Below are 14,260 nucleotides of genomic sequence, written 5' to 3'. Positions count from 1 at the left end.
ATCATGTGCTCACTTTGGCACTAAAGAGAATAAATAGAAAACATGTTCCCGGAACACAAATTATGACTTGAATGCAAATGAAGTACAATTATAGCATTAAAAACAGAACAATAGTGTGGACTTCTTCATTATCACAGAGCTAAACTTTCTTCCTCCACATCATTACTTGATGCTGATACCGCCATTTAGATTTATTGTGTACTTATTGTTGTCGGACAGATTATGTTTCATATATATATATTTTTTTCTGAATTACAAAACACTGTGTATATATATATATATATATGTATGTATGTATGTACATGCATACATACATACACACACCTCTTCAATAGTTCAATCTAGATACAAATCCAAATCATAATAGAAAGCACACATACTGTATGTTTAATATGGTTGACAATACATCTTATGAGAAGAAACAGAAAGCATTCACTTTATGGTGGCAATAAACAAATAGTTCAGAAAAGCAAGTCTTTCAAGGATAAAATGTTACAAGGCCAAGGATAGGCAGAGGAAATATTAGGAATCTAAAAGATACTATTTCATATCTCCAAATCAATCCAAATATCTCAGTTATGCAGTGGGCCGGGTATAGTGCAGGACACCGTGCCATGTTATCTCTTTATTCATATTATTAAAAAATGTGTATATAATTCCAGGATGTATTGGATGAAAATGGTGTTTGGAATAATTATCCCCTTATTCTTGTTTCATGCCATCTCCTTATTAGGATATCTGCTGCTTGAAGCGTCTAATGCTCATGGCAGAGGTCAGCTCCCCAGAGGAACATACGCTTTTTGAGGGATCAATAATGACTGACCACCATGAAGCAGGACCTGTTCTTTGTTTAGGAATACTCTAGGTTATTTAAACCAACTGTCATCAGCAGGGGTCTCTGTGGAGTCAGAGGATTATCCTCAGTTTGAGATCAAGAGAACCTAATAAAACTGTTTAAAGCTTAAAGTGCAGAGTAAAATAAATACATTTCTTGCTTTCCAAGGCAAATCGACAGAAAAAATACTACTGATTCAACATAGTAGCCTCAACGTCATTGGCAAATTAGAGCAATTCATTAACCTTGAAACATTTCAACTGAAAAGGTCTTAGCTGTAATCTGAGTTCAGTGTGTGAGTAACTTGTATAGGCAATCTCCAATAGACTAAAAAGTAGTTGACTAGATGGTTCCATATTGTGAGTGGACTGAAGAGTCAGGTATTTAAATTTAAATTAATTAAATATGTTGAAATTGTACTCTGGAAGTTTATAAAAAGTTATACAACCTTCAGAAAAAAAAAATTATCAAAGCAATCTGATCATTTTGTATATATACTAGGCCGTACATTTCTAGGTCTCAGATTACAGGCCTCTGGATTTTTATTTTGTTTTTTTTCTGAAACAGGAAGTGTCCTTGCAAATACAATAAAAGGGTTTTATATTCAAAGTCATGAACACTTTTTGAGTCATTAAAAGAGTCATTGTATTTGTGTTTCCACATGACCAGTATTGTGTATGTTTCACCTGACAAATTGACAGTTTGCCATCTAGCCTGTCACTTTTAACCCCTCACACATTATTTCTAGAAATAATTTTTAAACATTGTTTACATTTTTTACATTTTTTAGTCTCTGCATGACTTACTGAGCTGTAATATCTCATTCTGTAGTCCTAATTGTCCATTGGCAAAAATACTAATTCAGCTTCATATCACACAACTGTACCTCAAAGCAGCCAGTTTAAGATCACTTTCTATTTAATCTCAGTGTCAGGCTGAAACAAGGCATTACTAATAAATGTCCAAGGTTCTTCTAAATAATGATAGATGATGGCAAAGAAACATTTTGGTTTTCCTTCTCTGGAAAATAGATTCTTGTTAACTGAAATAAACACACGCACACACCCACATCTGGGCATCAGCTCAAGTATTTAAAGGCATTGTTAGCATTTTTAAATAATCACAATTTTCTTTATGTGCCTGTTGTGACTTTTATTGTTATTATTATTAATAGTGGTAGTATAGGAATTATCTCTACATCATCAAGTATTTATAGAAAGCAACCTTGTTCTTTGCACTTTTTATTTCCTTTCAGAAATTTCCTTATACACTTCAATAAGAATGGACATGCATCAATACTAGATGTTTCATCATGAACAGTGCAACTGCCTGTTTCTTTATTTTGGGTTAACACTGTTTATATTCTGGGTCACATAGTAAAGGTCGATACACAAAGAGGGTTCTCCTACTAAGCAAAAGTAAATCCACCTGCAATACATATGGAGGGTGATCAGTGCCAAAATTAAGATGAACGTGATTATGAACATGAAGATGATTATGAACATGAAGATGAACATGAAGATGATTATTAACATGATTATGAACATGAAGATGAACATTATTATGAACACGAACATGAAGATGATTATTAACATGATTATGAAGATGATTATGAAGACGAACATGAAGAGGATTATGAACATGAACATGAAGATGATTATGAGCACTGGATAGGACAATAAGCGCACTGGTACCGCCCACCAGCTCTGATTGACAGAGTTCAATGTTTTGTCACATCGGAAAAAAAAAGAAATACAAGAGACACTACGAAATGTAGAAGCGCACTGATAAATGTAAATAGCAGAGACAAACTAAAAATCAATTGTAGATAGTACCTCTTTATTTAATTAACTGGATAAAACCCTGAGGCCTGGATACAATTTTGATCCACCTTTGAATAATAAATTCAATATCAGCTTTTTATTTGACAGATATTTATTTCTTCTACCAAATGAAAACCCCCAATCAAGTATTAGAACATAAGAACATAAGAAAGTTTACAAATTAGAGGAGGCCATTTGACCCATCATGCTTGTTTGGTGTCCATTAATAACTAAGTGATCCAAGGATCCTATCCAGTCTATTTTTGAATGTTCCCAAATTTTCAGATTCAACCACATTGCTGGGTAGTATGTTCCAGATTGTGAGGACTCTCTGTGTGAAGAAGTGTCTCCAATTTTCCATCTTGAACGCCTTGAAGCCCAATTTCCATTTGCATCACTGTTGATCTGGAAAAGCTCCTCTGGTTTGATGTGGTCGATGCCTTTCTTGATTTTGAAGACTTGAATCAAGTCCCCACGTAGTCTCCTCTGTTCCAGGGTGAAAAGGTACAGTTCCCTCAGTCTCTCGGTTTCATCATTTCATCTATTGTGTTTTAAAGTTGCATTTGGTCAATTATTTGGCTTGGTAAAGTCTTAAGAATCATGTAGAAGCATTTATTTAATAATGTTACCTAGACATACAGAAATGGACTTCCAGAAATGTTCCTGATTAACCTCCTACGCTGACAGTGAAAAATGGGAATTTCCTCCTAAAGGGCTGGCCCAATTTCAACTCTGTAAATATTTGCATCACATGCATATGGATGGTATAATTTTTAAGGAAATCACCTGAATTTCCTTCATATATGTTCAGAACATGGAGTAACACAATAGACATAACACAAGATAACTCTATACTTTTTTATGGTTTCAATATGCAAAGCCATGTTTCACATCACCTAAAGAATTAGCCGGTGTGTTTCTGTCATTGCCACTGGACTCTCAGGCAAGCCAGCTGAGAAGTCGCTCAAGTCGCCGCAGCTAAGTATCGCTTTTTCTCTCGCGTTTCCTGGTTTAGTTAAGTTACATTGATTGTTTATGTGGTTTGTTGTTTAGCTATGAATTGTATATCTTGCACCTGTTTTGTAGTAAGTTTTATTAGTGAATTTAGCAAGTTAGCAAGCGCACTCGACATGCCCTGTCTGCAATCAGAAGCGTTACACTGTAGGCTGTGATTATTTAGCATTTGTTTAACATTAACGAGCTATTGTTCAGTGTAACTGCGTGTGTCTGGCACTGTCTTTGTCTGTATTCAGATATTAAGCAGCCATTAATTGTGCTATTAGCAGTCCTGCGTGGGAGGGAGGGCCATTCTGACCAGCCTTGTGTCATTCAACACAACACAGGTGTGCACTGTCCTAATTAGTTACAGGTGTCGTATTTAACCGCCCTCCACACCTCTGCGCCAGCAGTCAGTGCCAGCAGCCTTTAGTGCCCCCCTTACGAAGGGCCCCATCTCCAAAGGACAGGGACTCGAGCTGCAGGGACTCCAGTGAGGAGAAGACTGCGAGGAGACGCTGCACAGCAACCATGACGATCTCTCTGATTCCTGTCCTGCTCTCTCCATCTTTTCGGCGTACACCTGCGTGCCATTGTTTCCCTAATCCCTCCAACCTCATCTCTCTGCCTCTCCCCTCCACTCCACTCTCTGGAGGCCTGTGGAACTGCCACTCAGCTTCCAACAAGGCCGACTTCATCTCCGCCTTCGCCTCCCACCAGTCTCTGGATTTCCTCACTCTCACCAAGACATGGATCTCCCCAGACAACTCTACCACCCCTGCTGCATTATCCTCTCTGTTTGTCCTATCTCACTCCCCTCGTCTTACCGGGCAGGGAGGAGGAACAGGGCTTCTCTATCTTGACCCACAGCTTTGAATTCCATGCAGTGGAAATCACATCTCCCTCTCACCTCTTCCTTCTAGTTCTCTACCGTCCACCTGGTCCACTCACCTCCTTCCTGGATGAACTTGACTTGGGCCAACCGTCTCCCCCCACTCACAGAGCAGTCCACCAGCTTGACCTCATCTTGCTGACCTCAGCTGCTCCCCTTCAACACTCTCCGTGACACCCATGGACATCTTGGACCACCACTTAATTTCCTTCTCCCTTTCCCTCCCCTCCCTCCCCACTCCACCCACTCCGTCCGTCACCTTCCGCCGTAATCTCCGCTCTGTCTCCCCCTCCACCCTTGCCTCCACTGCCCTCAATCTCTTACCTTCCATTGACTGTTTTTCCCATCTATCTGTCAACTGTGCTACCTCCTCTTTGTTCTCCTCCCTCACCTTCTCCCTTGACTCTCTCTGTCCTCTCACGTCTCACCCTGCCTCTCCCTCCCCTCCTCAGAATTGGCTCTCTGCTGTTCTCCGCTCAACCCGAACTAGTCTGCGTGCCGCCGAACAGAAGTGGAAAAGGACCAAACTCCCAGCTGCCCTGGAAGTCTACCGCTCTCTACTGTCTACATTCTCCTCCTCACTCACCTCAGCCAAGAAGTCTTACTTCCAATCACTCTTCGAATCCACTGTCAACAACCCCCCCCAAACTCTTCTTCTCCTCCCTCCTTGCCCCCGCTCCCCCTCCTCCTCCCTCATCTCTCACTGCTGATGATTTCGCCTCCTTCTTCTCCTCCAAGATTGCAGACATCCACAGGCTCTTCAATACTCCACCCCCCTCTCCCATCACACCCAAACCTCCCTCCGATCAAGCTTCCTTTTCTTCATTCTCACCTCTCTCAGACTCTGAAGTTTCTACTCTCCTCCTACGTCACAAACCTACAACGTGTGCCCTGGATCCTTTCCCTTCTCGCCTCTTCCAAGCAACCACTCTTGATCTTCTCCCCTTCATCTCCTCCCTCCTCAACTCCTCACTCCTCTCTGGCTGTTCCCCCTCTGCATTTAAACAAGCTGCTGTCATCCCACTGCTCAAGAAACCAACCATGGACGCCACCTCTCCTCAGAACTACTGCCCTGTCTCCTTACTCCCCTTCCTCTCAAAGACTCTCGAGCGGGCAGTCCAACACTTACTCCTTGATCCTCTGCAATCCGGCTTCCGCACAGCTCACTCCACTGAGACGGCTCTCCTGGCAGTCACTGACTACCTCAGCTGTGCTCGGGCAACCTCCCTTTCCTCAGTCCTCATCCTCCTTGACCTCTCCGCAGCATTTGACACCGTTGATCACTCCATCCTCCTCTCCTGCCTCTCTGACCTTGGAATCTCTGGGACTGCTCTCACCTGGTTCTTCTCCTACCTCAGTGACCAGTCCTACCAAGTGACATGGTGAGGCTCCTCATCCACCCCCCAACCTCTCCTCACAGGCGTTCCCCAAGGCTCTGTCCTGGGCCCCCTCCTGTTCTCTCTCTACACTCACTTCCTGGGCCCCCTCATCACATCCCATGGTTTCTCCTACCACTTCTACGCTGATGATGATCTTCCTGTCTTTTCCCTCTTCCGACCCTCTCATCCCTTCTCGCATCTCTTCCTGCTTGTCTGCCATTTCTGCCTGGATGCACTCAAACCACCTCAAGCTCAACCTCTCCAAATCAGATCTCCTGTTTTTCCCCCACTCTTCCTCACCTTCTGCTGACCTCCCTATCTCGATCCCCTTGGAATCCACCACACTCTCTCCTTCTTCTTCCGCTAAAAATCTAGGAGTCATCCTCGATCCTGCACTCTCCTACACCCAGCACATCACACCCATATATATATATATATATATACACTCACCTAAAGGATTATTAGGAACACCTGTTCAATTTCTCATTAATGCAATTATCTAATCAACCAATCACATGGCAGTTGCTTCAATGCATTTAGGGGTGTGGTCCTGGTCAAGACAATCTCCTGAACTCCAAACTGAATGTCAGAATGGGAAAGAAAGGTGATTTAAGCAATTTTGAGCGTGGCATGGTTGTTGGTGCAAGACGGGCCGGTCTGAGTATTTCACAATCTGCTCAGTTACTGGGATTTTCACGCACAACCATTTCTAGGGTTTACAAAGAATGGTGTGAAAAGGGAAAAACATCCAGTATGCGGCAGTCCTGTGGGTGAAAATGTCTTGTTGATGCTAGAGGTCAGAGGAGAATGGGCCGACTGATTCAAGCTGATAGAAGAGCAACTTTGACTGAAATAACCACTCGTTACAACCGAGGTATGCAGCAAAGCATTTGTGAAGCCACAACACGTACAACCTTGAGGCGGATGGGCTACAACAGCAGAAGACCCCACCGGGTACCACTCATCTCCACTACAAATAGGAAAAAGAGGCTACAATTTGCACAAGCTCACCAAAATTGGACAGTTGAAGACTGGAAAAATGTTGCCTGGTCTGATGAGTCTCGATTTCTGTTGAGACATTCAGATGGTAGAGTCAGAATTTTGGCGTAAACAGAATGAGAACATGGATCCATCATGCCTTGTTACCACTGTGCAGGCTGGTGGTGGTGGTGTAATGGTGTGGGGGATGTTTTCTTGGCACATTTTATGCCCCTTAGTGCCAATTGGGCATCGTTTAAATGCCACGGCCTACCTGAGCATTGTTTCTGACCATGTCCATCCCTTTATGACCACCATGTACCCATCCTCTGATGGCTACTTCCAGCAGGATAATGCACCATGTCACAAAGGTCGAATCATTTCAAATTGGTTTCTTGAACATGACAATGAGTTCACTGTACTAAACTGGCCCCCACAGTCACCAGATCTCAACCCAATAGAGCATCTTTGGGATGTGGTGGAACGGGAGCTTCGTGCCCTGGATGTGCATCCCACAAATCTCCATCAACTGCAAGATGCTATCCTATCAATATGGGCCAACATTTCTAAAGAATGCTTTCAGCACCTTGTTGAATCAATGCCACGTAGAATTAAGGCAGTTCTGAAGGCGAAAGGGGGTCAAACACAGTATTAGTATGGTGTTCCTAATAATCCTTTAGGTGAGTGTATATCACCCATTCTTTAGAATTGGGACAAAACCTTATTTTGTTTATTTTTTACTGTTCATTATGCTGGGAAAATATATTTTAAAAGATCAAAGTCTTGGCTATTAAACCTTGTAATGGGCCAACATTCTAGTGATTAAATTTGATTGGACATTGACCTTTGTTATCAAACTGTTGCTGTTTAGTCACTGGGAAGCAGATGGCTAATGTGTTCACCTTCTATGAAGTCCATTACATCTGGAGAAATGTGATATATTTCCCTTGTTAGACTGAGACGCATAGGAGCTGCATTTCACACCAGTTTAACCAGAACATCTTTAACAGGGCAAAAGCATTCATCTTTCCTGCCCTGGATGTGCCCTTGGGGCCTGATGGTGCCTCTTCTTCCATTTCCATCAGATGTTGTGCTAAAGGTCTTAACACATTTATTTTGGGGGCTGCAGAATATCTCTGGTTATCCATGCTGCCTTGCTCAGTGCCTAGAGCAAAAAAAAATTGGACTGAAACAGTGACACATTTTTGGTTCAGTGCAGAAACATATAAATTCTCTGTACCAGAGACTCTTTTGATCTGGGATGATCTGGTGAATCCTTCTTGTTGCAGGCAAAGGTTACAGGGTAGGAGGAAGGACTTTGTCTAACCTCTCAATTTCTTGTCCATCGTTGAGGTAGAGCAGCACATTATTAAGGCTGTTGAAAACCTTGTCATGGAACTGCTTGGCATTGACAATGTCATGTCCTCTTAAAACTAGACTGTCCCTCTTCACAGCCCCTGCAATTCCATCTGGAGTGCCCTTTCCATGTGAAGTTGGAAAAAAGTTCCATGTTGCCCTTTTAAACCCCAATTTCAGAGGAATGTCAATGAGGAGGAAGAATTTATTTTTATTCTTGTATTGCTTGCTTGGACCATCTGACCAGAAATGTATTGTGTCAACTGATGGATGTGCCCTTTGTATCTCTCTCAGTACGGGATCCATGTAGGCCCAAATGGATGCAGCATTTTGGCATTTAGATTCAGAGATCCTGACTTTAAATTTAACGAAGGTAAGTTCTGTCTGTAATGGCATGCCTGAACTTCAGCATACTACTTGCATTTCCATGCCTCTGAACAATATATGTTTAAGATGACCTCATTCTCTTTGCATGCTTGAATCAGGTTGCGGTATTCTTGTGACTCTTTCCGGACAAGACACACATGTATTGTGGTTTCGCTTTTGAGTTTTTCCTCATATAATCGTATAAGCTCTGAGAGCTTGCCTTCATGAGATACCATTATTTTTTAGGTGTATATTTAATCTGCTGTTGATTGTCCCACTCTTTCCCATTGCCTCCAGTGGACATTAGTTGCCTCATGTTCTGGGAGCAGCAATTTCTGCTTGTTTACACAGCGTGTACATTTTCAAAGGAGGCAGGACTCAGTTGCTGTTGTACAACACATCCATTTAAAACTATCCTCCAGTTTTGTTGAATCCACAACCCCTGATGATTTCAGTACCTCCAACATTAAAGATGCATTCTCATGAAGTTGACATCATTTTGGTGCAGTAATATGAAAGGGCCTTAAAGCACAAAAGGATGAGTAACTGCATCTTACTATAGGCTTGCTTGTGGTGAATTATTTGTGTAAGTTTATCATGGTGTCCATTAACATCATCTGACGCTTACCTTTGTTCCTTGTTATGGTGTCTTGTTTATCTGTTGTAATCCGGGCAGAGTTGTGGAAGAAGTCTTGAATGTCTTTGGTGATAACCTGGAGGTATATTGCTTTTTTGCCTTGGTTTGTTTTTTGTTTAGAGATTTATAAGATGTTCCAAACTGTTGGATCTTGTGGAGAATGCAATATTTTTTCTGAATTTTTCCCGATAAAGTCAATGCTCGTTTCTTGGGTAGAGTTTTGTGTTTGTTTGCGGAGAGCTCAGTTACCAAAGAATGGTGAAGAAGGGTCCTCTTAATTGAGGGATTTCTCAAGTCACTTCCGCTAATAATTTTCTCAGTCATGGTTTGTGGAGAGTTCATTACACATTTGGATGCATGCTTTGCTTGTTTAACTTTTTTTAAGAATGTCCCTCTCTCTCTTCAATCTCAGCAGCTTGTTTTTTAAAGACTTGATTTCTCTTAAGCACCTTTTCTTATGTCTTTTCCTGGTCTGCTCTCCTGCAAGGGACTGTCTGCTAACACCTGGCTCATCAAGGCCCTCATCTAATGGACTACCTGGTGGTGTGTCTTCTATCTGCAGAGTGTGAATGGCTTCCTTGCGCTTTCTTGACCTCCTCTGAGAACTTCTCCATGTCCTCCTCTTTAATCTCCTTGCTTGCATGTCTCCTGCTTGTTTTATTTTCCCCTCTACAACCCCTTTTGTACATCATTCTCTCTCCCTTTCTAGTTCTTCTGCCTTTCTGTCTGGCTGATTATTTATCCTCTCCCTTCTCTTTCTCTGATACTCTCTGTTTCTAGCCCTGTAGTTTGTGTTTATCCATTTGTACCTGATACATTTTGAAGTAAATAGCCTTCTTAGTCATTGATATGCATCCATTAAAACACTTGATTAATGTAGTAATGGTATTTAAATAACTGAAAATAAAGTACTAATTTCAAACACATTATTCAGTTATTAAAGAGAACTGAGAGTTAGTTTTGGTTTAGAAGGGCAACGGAGTTGACTTATGCGTTATGCTTGAGACACACCTGATAACAATATTATTTAATGAATTTATCAAAAAATAGAAAGCTTACCTGTGCTTGAGCAGCATTCATGCCTTTTTTGAAACTAGGAAGTGAGACAGGGGTGCTTAGGATATAGCTAACCCATTTTATGCCTGGTTTAATGCTGTTGACAAAAATCTGGGACACAACTTTAAAGGGCCAACATTTTCATAAAAAATATATTTTAAAATAAAGATGATTATAATAGTGCATTTGTACACCTATGTTATCAGTAGGTATTGTTAGTTTTAGATTTTGAAGGCTTTTAACACTTTTTATTGTTTGAAGTTGTGAATTATTGTCTGGGTGTTTTCTGGCACAGGGCAAGTTTGAAAAAAATGAAATCTCACCCAAACATTTAATAAATCATATTTATTTAATATATACAGATCCTTTAAAAAAGAATCACCAAACAAAAAATGGAATTAGTGGGTTGATAAATAATAATTGTATGTTTTTTTGGTAGGACATGATCTGTCCCAATTCCCAAGAATGGGTGATATCTTTATCTATATCTATATCTATCTATATATATATATATATATATATATATATATATATATATTAAAATAAAACTATATGCAAATATTTCTCAGCTTCTTTAGCTTTGTATGTTTTGATTATAAATGCAACACATGCTTTAAGTACAATTATAACATTTTATGTGGTGGAATTGACATTTTGACTTAAAATCCCAAGATTTTTTTTTTTTTTTTCATATTGTTATTAATTTGCTTGCGATTATTGTATTGAACATAGTTGTGTATGTTCTTTAAATAAAACCATAGTTTATTAATCTCTCAACTAGTTTAAATTCAGAGTGCATTTAATTAAACTTATGCCCAGCCAGCATCCGTGCTGTGTGGGGGATGGGTTCCAGCCTTGTGATTTGTGCAGATCAGGGAACAGGAACCTGTCTGTATTGTGCTGCTGCAATGGTGGATGGCTGTGCATTGTACTATTGGCAGATGAAGAAGCACAAGGCGGGTTTACAAAAAAATGGGATGGTGTTGCAGAAAAAAAGTGCTGAGTCTTGGGCTCTTCGGATAAATTGCATACAAAATTACGATATGCAACATTAAAGCATGTGGATGGATATTTTGGTTAACTTTACAAATGTACATTTAGTTTTTTTATTTTTATGCAATATTGCAATCTGAACCATCTCATTTTTAATTGTAAAATGTTTATAACTGGGACAAAATAATCCAGTGTGAAAAGCATTGAACAGCTGCAGCATGGAGGCGCACTGTGTCTCTCCCGCTGGAAAAATTGTAAACAAAAGTGAAGAAAGTATCCAGATGAGTCTCTCATTCCCATGCCTGTAACTCTTAAACCACTGCATGGATTTACTAACACCGACAGCCCTGTATAGGTGAAAATGTCTACTTTGTATTGATTACCTTGTTTAAAGTCAAATCATACACATACTGCCTGTCCCAAAGCTTTAAAGAGAAGGTGGTACCTTTAAAGAGTTAAGGGTCTCGTCCGCCATTGAACGCAATGTTACAAAAATCTGAAAATATGCAGGCGACCCTAGTATTTCTATGCATATTACATAAATGTCTATGTGAATTGGCTTAAAAGCAATACAGATATGAAATAGAGAGACATACAGCAATCTACCTTTTATTTAGCTTTCAAAAAAGACAGGAAATGTAATTCAAGTGTTTTTTCTACCTTTTTCAAGATGGATTTACTAACACCAAAGATGCCATATTGATGAATCTGTCTACTTTAAATTGAGTGGCAGTTTGTATGTCAAATTGTAGTACTAGTGCCTGTCCCCAGCCTCTCAAAGAAGGGGAGCGACTAAAATTTCTGGTGCGTTTCCAAGGTACTAGTAGGAGGGGAAAAACCCAAGGAGAACAAGATAATGTTTGAAATGAGGTCTTAAATAATTTAATTTTCACACACATACATTGGGTATATTGATGTTTGCTCATGTATGATTGATTTAATAGCGAGTTATATTACGATGCTGTGCTCAGTTTTGGTCTCCCAAAGCATCACCAGGTGGTCTGTGACTGTACCGGCAGGTAATGATACAGTATGGCTTGATTACACAATCCTCTTGTGCAGAGATATTATTGGATATCCGCCAAAACCGCATATCGATATAAAGCTGAGTTTATTGGCTGCACGCCCGTGTCAATCTCACAGTCCCCACCGACAGGGTGTTTGTGTCATATGTCACCATGGTGACCATGGGGGGTGAATGGCACAGACAGATTTCGAAGGGGTGGACCCACACATACGCTCACAGATCCCTCAGATTCGATCTGATTTCTTTCCAAATGGGATTGTTTTGTTCAGAACACCCTAAATATGAATCGAGTATATCATATTTTAGGTTCTATCAAACACATAGAAGTTCAGATCCAATGATATAAAATAGTTGTGTATTAGTACACTGTACAGAGAGTGTTTACTTCGGCACATTTTGAGCTCTGTACTGACATGTGTTGCTTCTGCTGAAACGGTTTTGGTTTCGTTTTGATCAGTAGACTATCCAGAGGGGGGAGTGTGGGGGGGCAATCTTTTTTTGTTTTCATTAGAGAATGATTGACACCATTAGAGAGCTGAGATTCTAAGTTTTCATGGGATACCAGCTACTCATCAAACAACACAACGGTGAAGAGTACACTTGATATTAAACAGAAACACACGATTTGGTGCCCTTTTAAGGGTACCAGCACCATCTGTCAGCTTAAGAGGTTAAAATATGTTTATATATCCTAGATTTATTTATAGTATTTTTTTTTAGATATCTCCAATTAATGTAACAATATCTGGACTTTACTTCTTGTCCTTTTAAGACTACATTTAATTAAAGATTTTGAATAATCCTGTCAAATTGACTGACACTTCATAATAACACAGAAAGCAGTAACTACCTTGATTATAAAGAAGTTTCCTTTTCTTTTCACAATAAACCTAAAATGTATATTTTAAGGTTTAAAAAGTATGTAAGATATGAATGATGAACTTACATATTACATTTAAGAATACATAATACATGTTAACAAATTAAATATACAATGCTTTGGAAATCAGCTATATCTGCCAGAAAAACATATTGTAACTGATGTTTTTCCATTCCTCTTGGCTGCCCTCTGCTTGTCATTTAAAGTAAAACATAACACATTAAAAAAAAATCAAGCAAGCTGTAACCAATGTAAATAGAGGGAAAGAGGCAAATGAATAAACATTATACAATTTCACACCTATTTCAAGAAATTAGACATTTGCCCTTAACATCAAGAATTCCAGGACAAAGTATACATGGTGACAGTGTTTTTGAGAATGTAACCTCACACTAAATAATTTAAATGAAATTGATTTCTTTGGGGAGGGGGGTTTTGGATTGAAAAATACATTTATATTTCAATAATGATTTTAAAAACCTCTATTACTTAAAGCTTATGATTCAGATAATATTTCTAATGATAGGGCCAAAAATAGAACCTTGGATTTTCCAAAGATTATTTGTTTTGGCATTAAGTTTTTATTCTTCTGCTGTACCATTTATATTATAAGCATTTTGAGTTAAATACCACTTGCGCAGTTCTCAGCAACACTGTATGCCACTTCTGAATGTTAGGGACAGGCGTCTCTTCTAGACTGATGTGAAAGAAAAAAGAGCCTGTTGTGTGGTGAGTGAGAGACGTTAGTGTTTCTGCTCTTGCGGATGTCTGAAAAACTGGTCTGGCAAGGGGCAGCACTCCAATCTGACTGAGGCAAAGAAGCCAGACAATCCAACAATTAAACACAGTACTAAAGCAAGAAAAGATCAATTGAGCCCAGAACATAAAGCGTACCATGTGACAGATTCCAGTAAGTACGTGATACACAATGCCTAGGGCTAGTACATGCCTGCTGTGTGTCTCAGTACATGATTAATTTGACTCAGGGCACAAGGCTGCAGGCGAGAAGACTGCGGCAGGCAAGGAGACTATTAACACTTTC

The sequence above is a fragment of the Amia ocellicauda genome, chromosome 11, assembly GCF_036373705.1.
Source record: "Amia ocellicauda isolate fAmiCal2 chromosome 11, fAmiCal2.hap1, whole genome shotgun sequence".
NCBI lineage: Eukaryota > Metazoa > Chordata > Actinopteri > Amiiformes > Amiidae > Amia > Amia ocellicauda.
The sequence above is the reverse complement of the archived record's forward strand: the minus strand, read 5'-3'. Positions refer to the sequence as shown.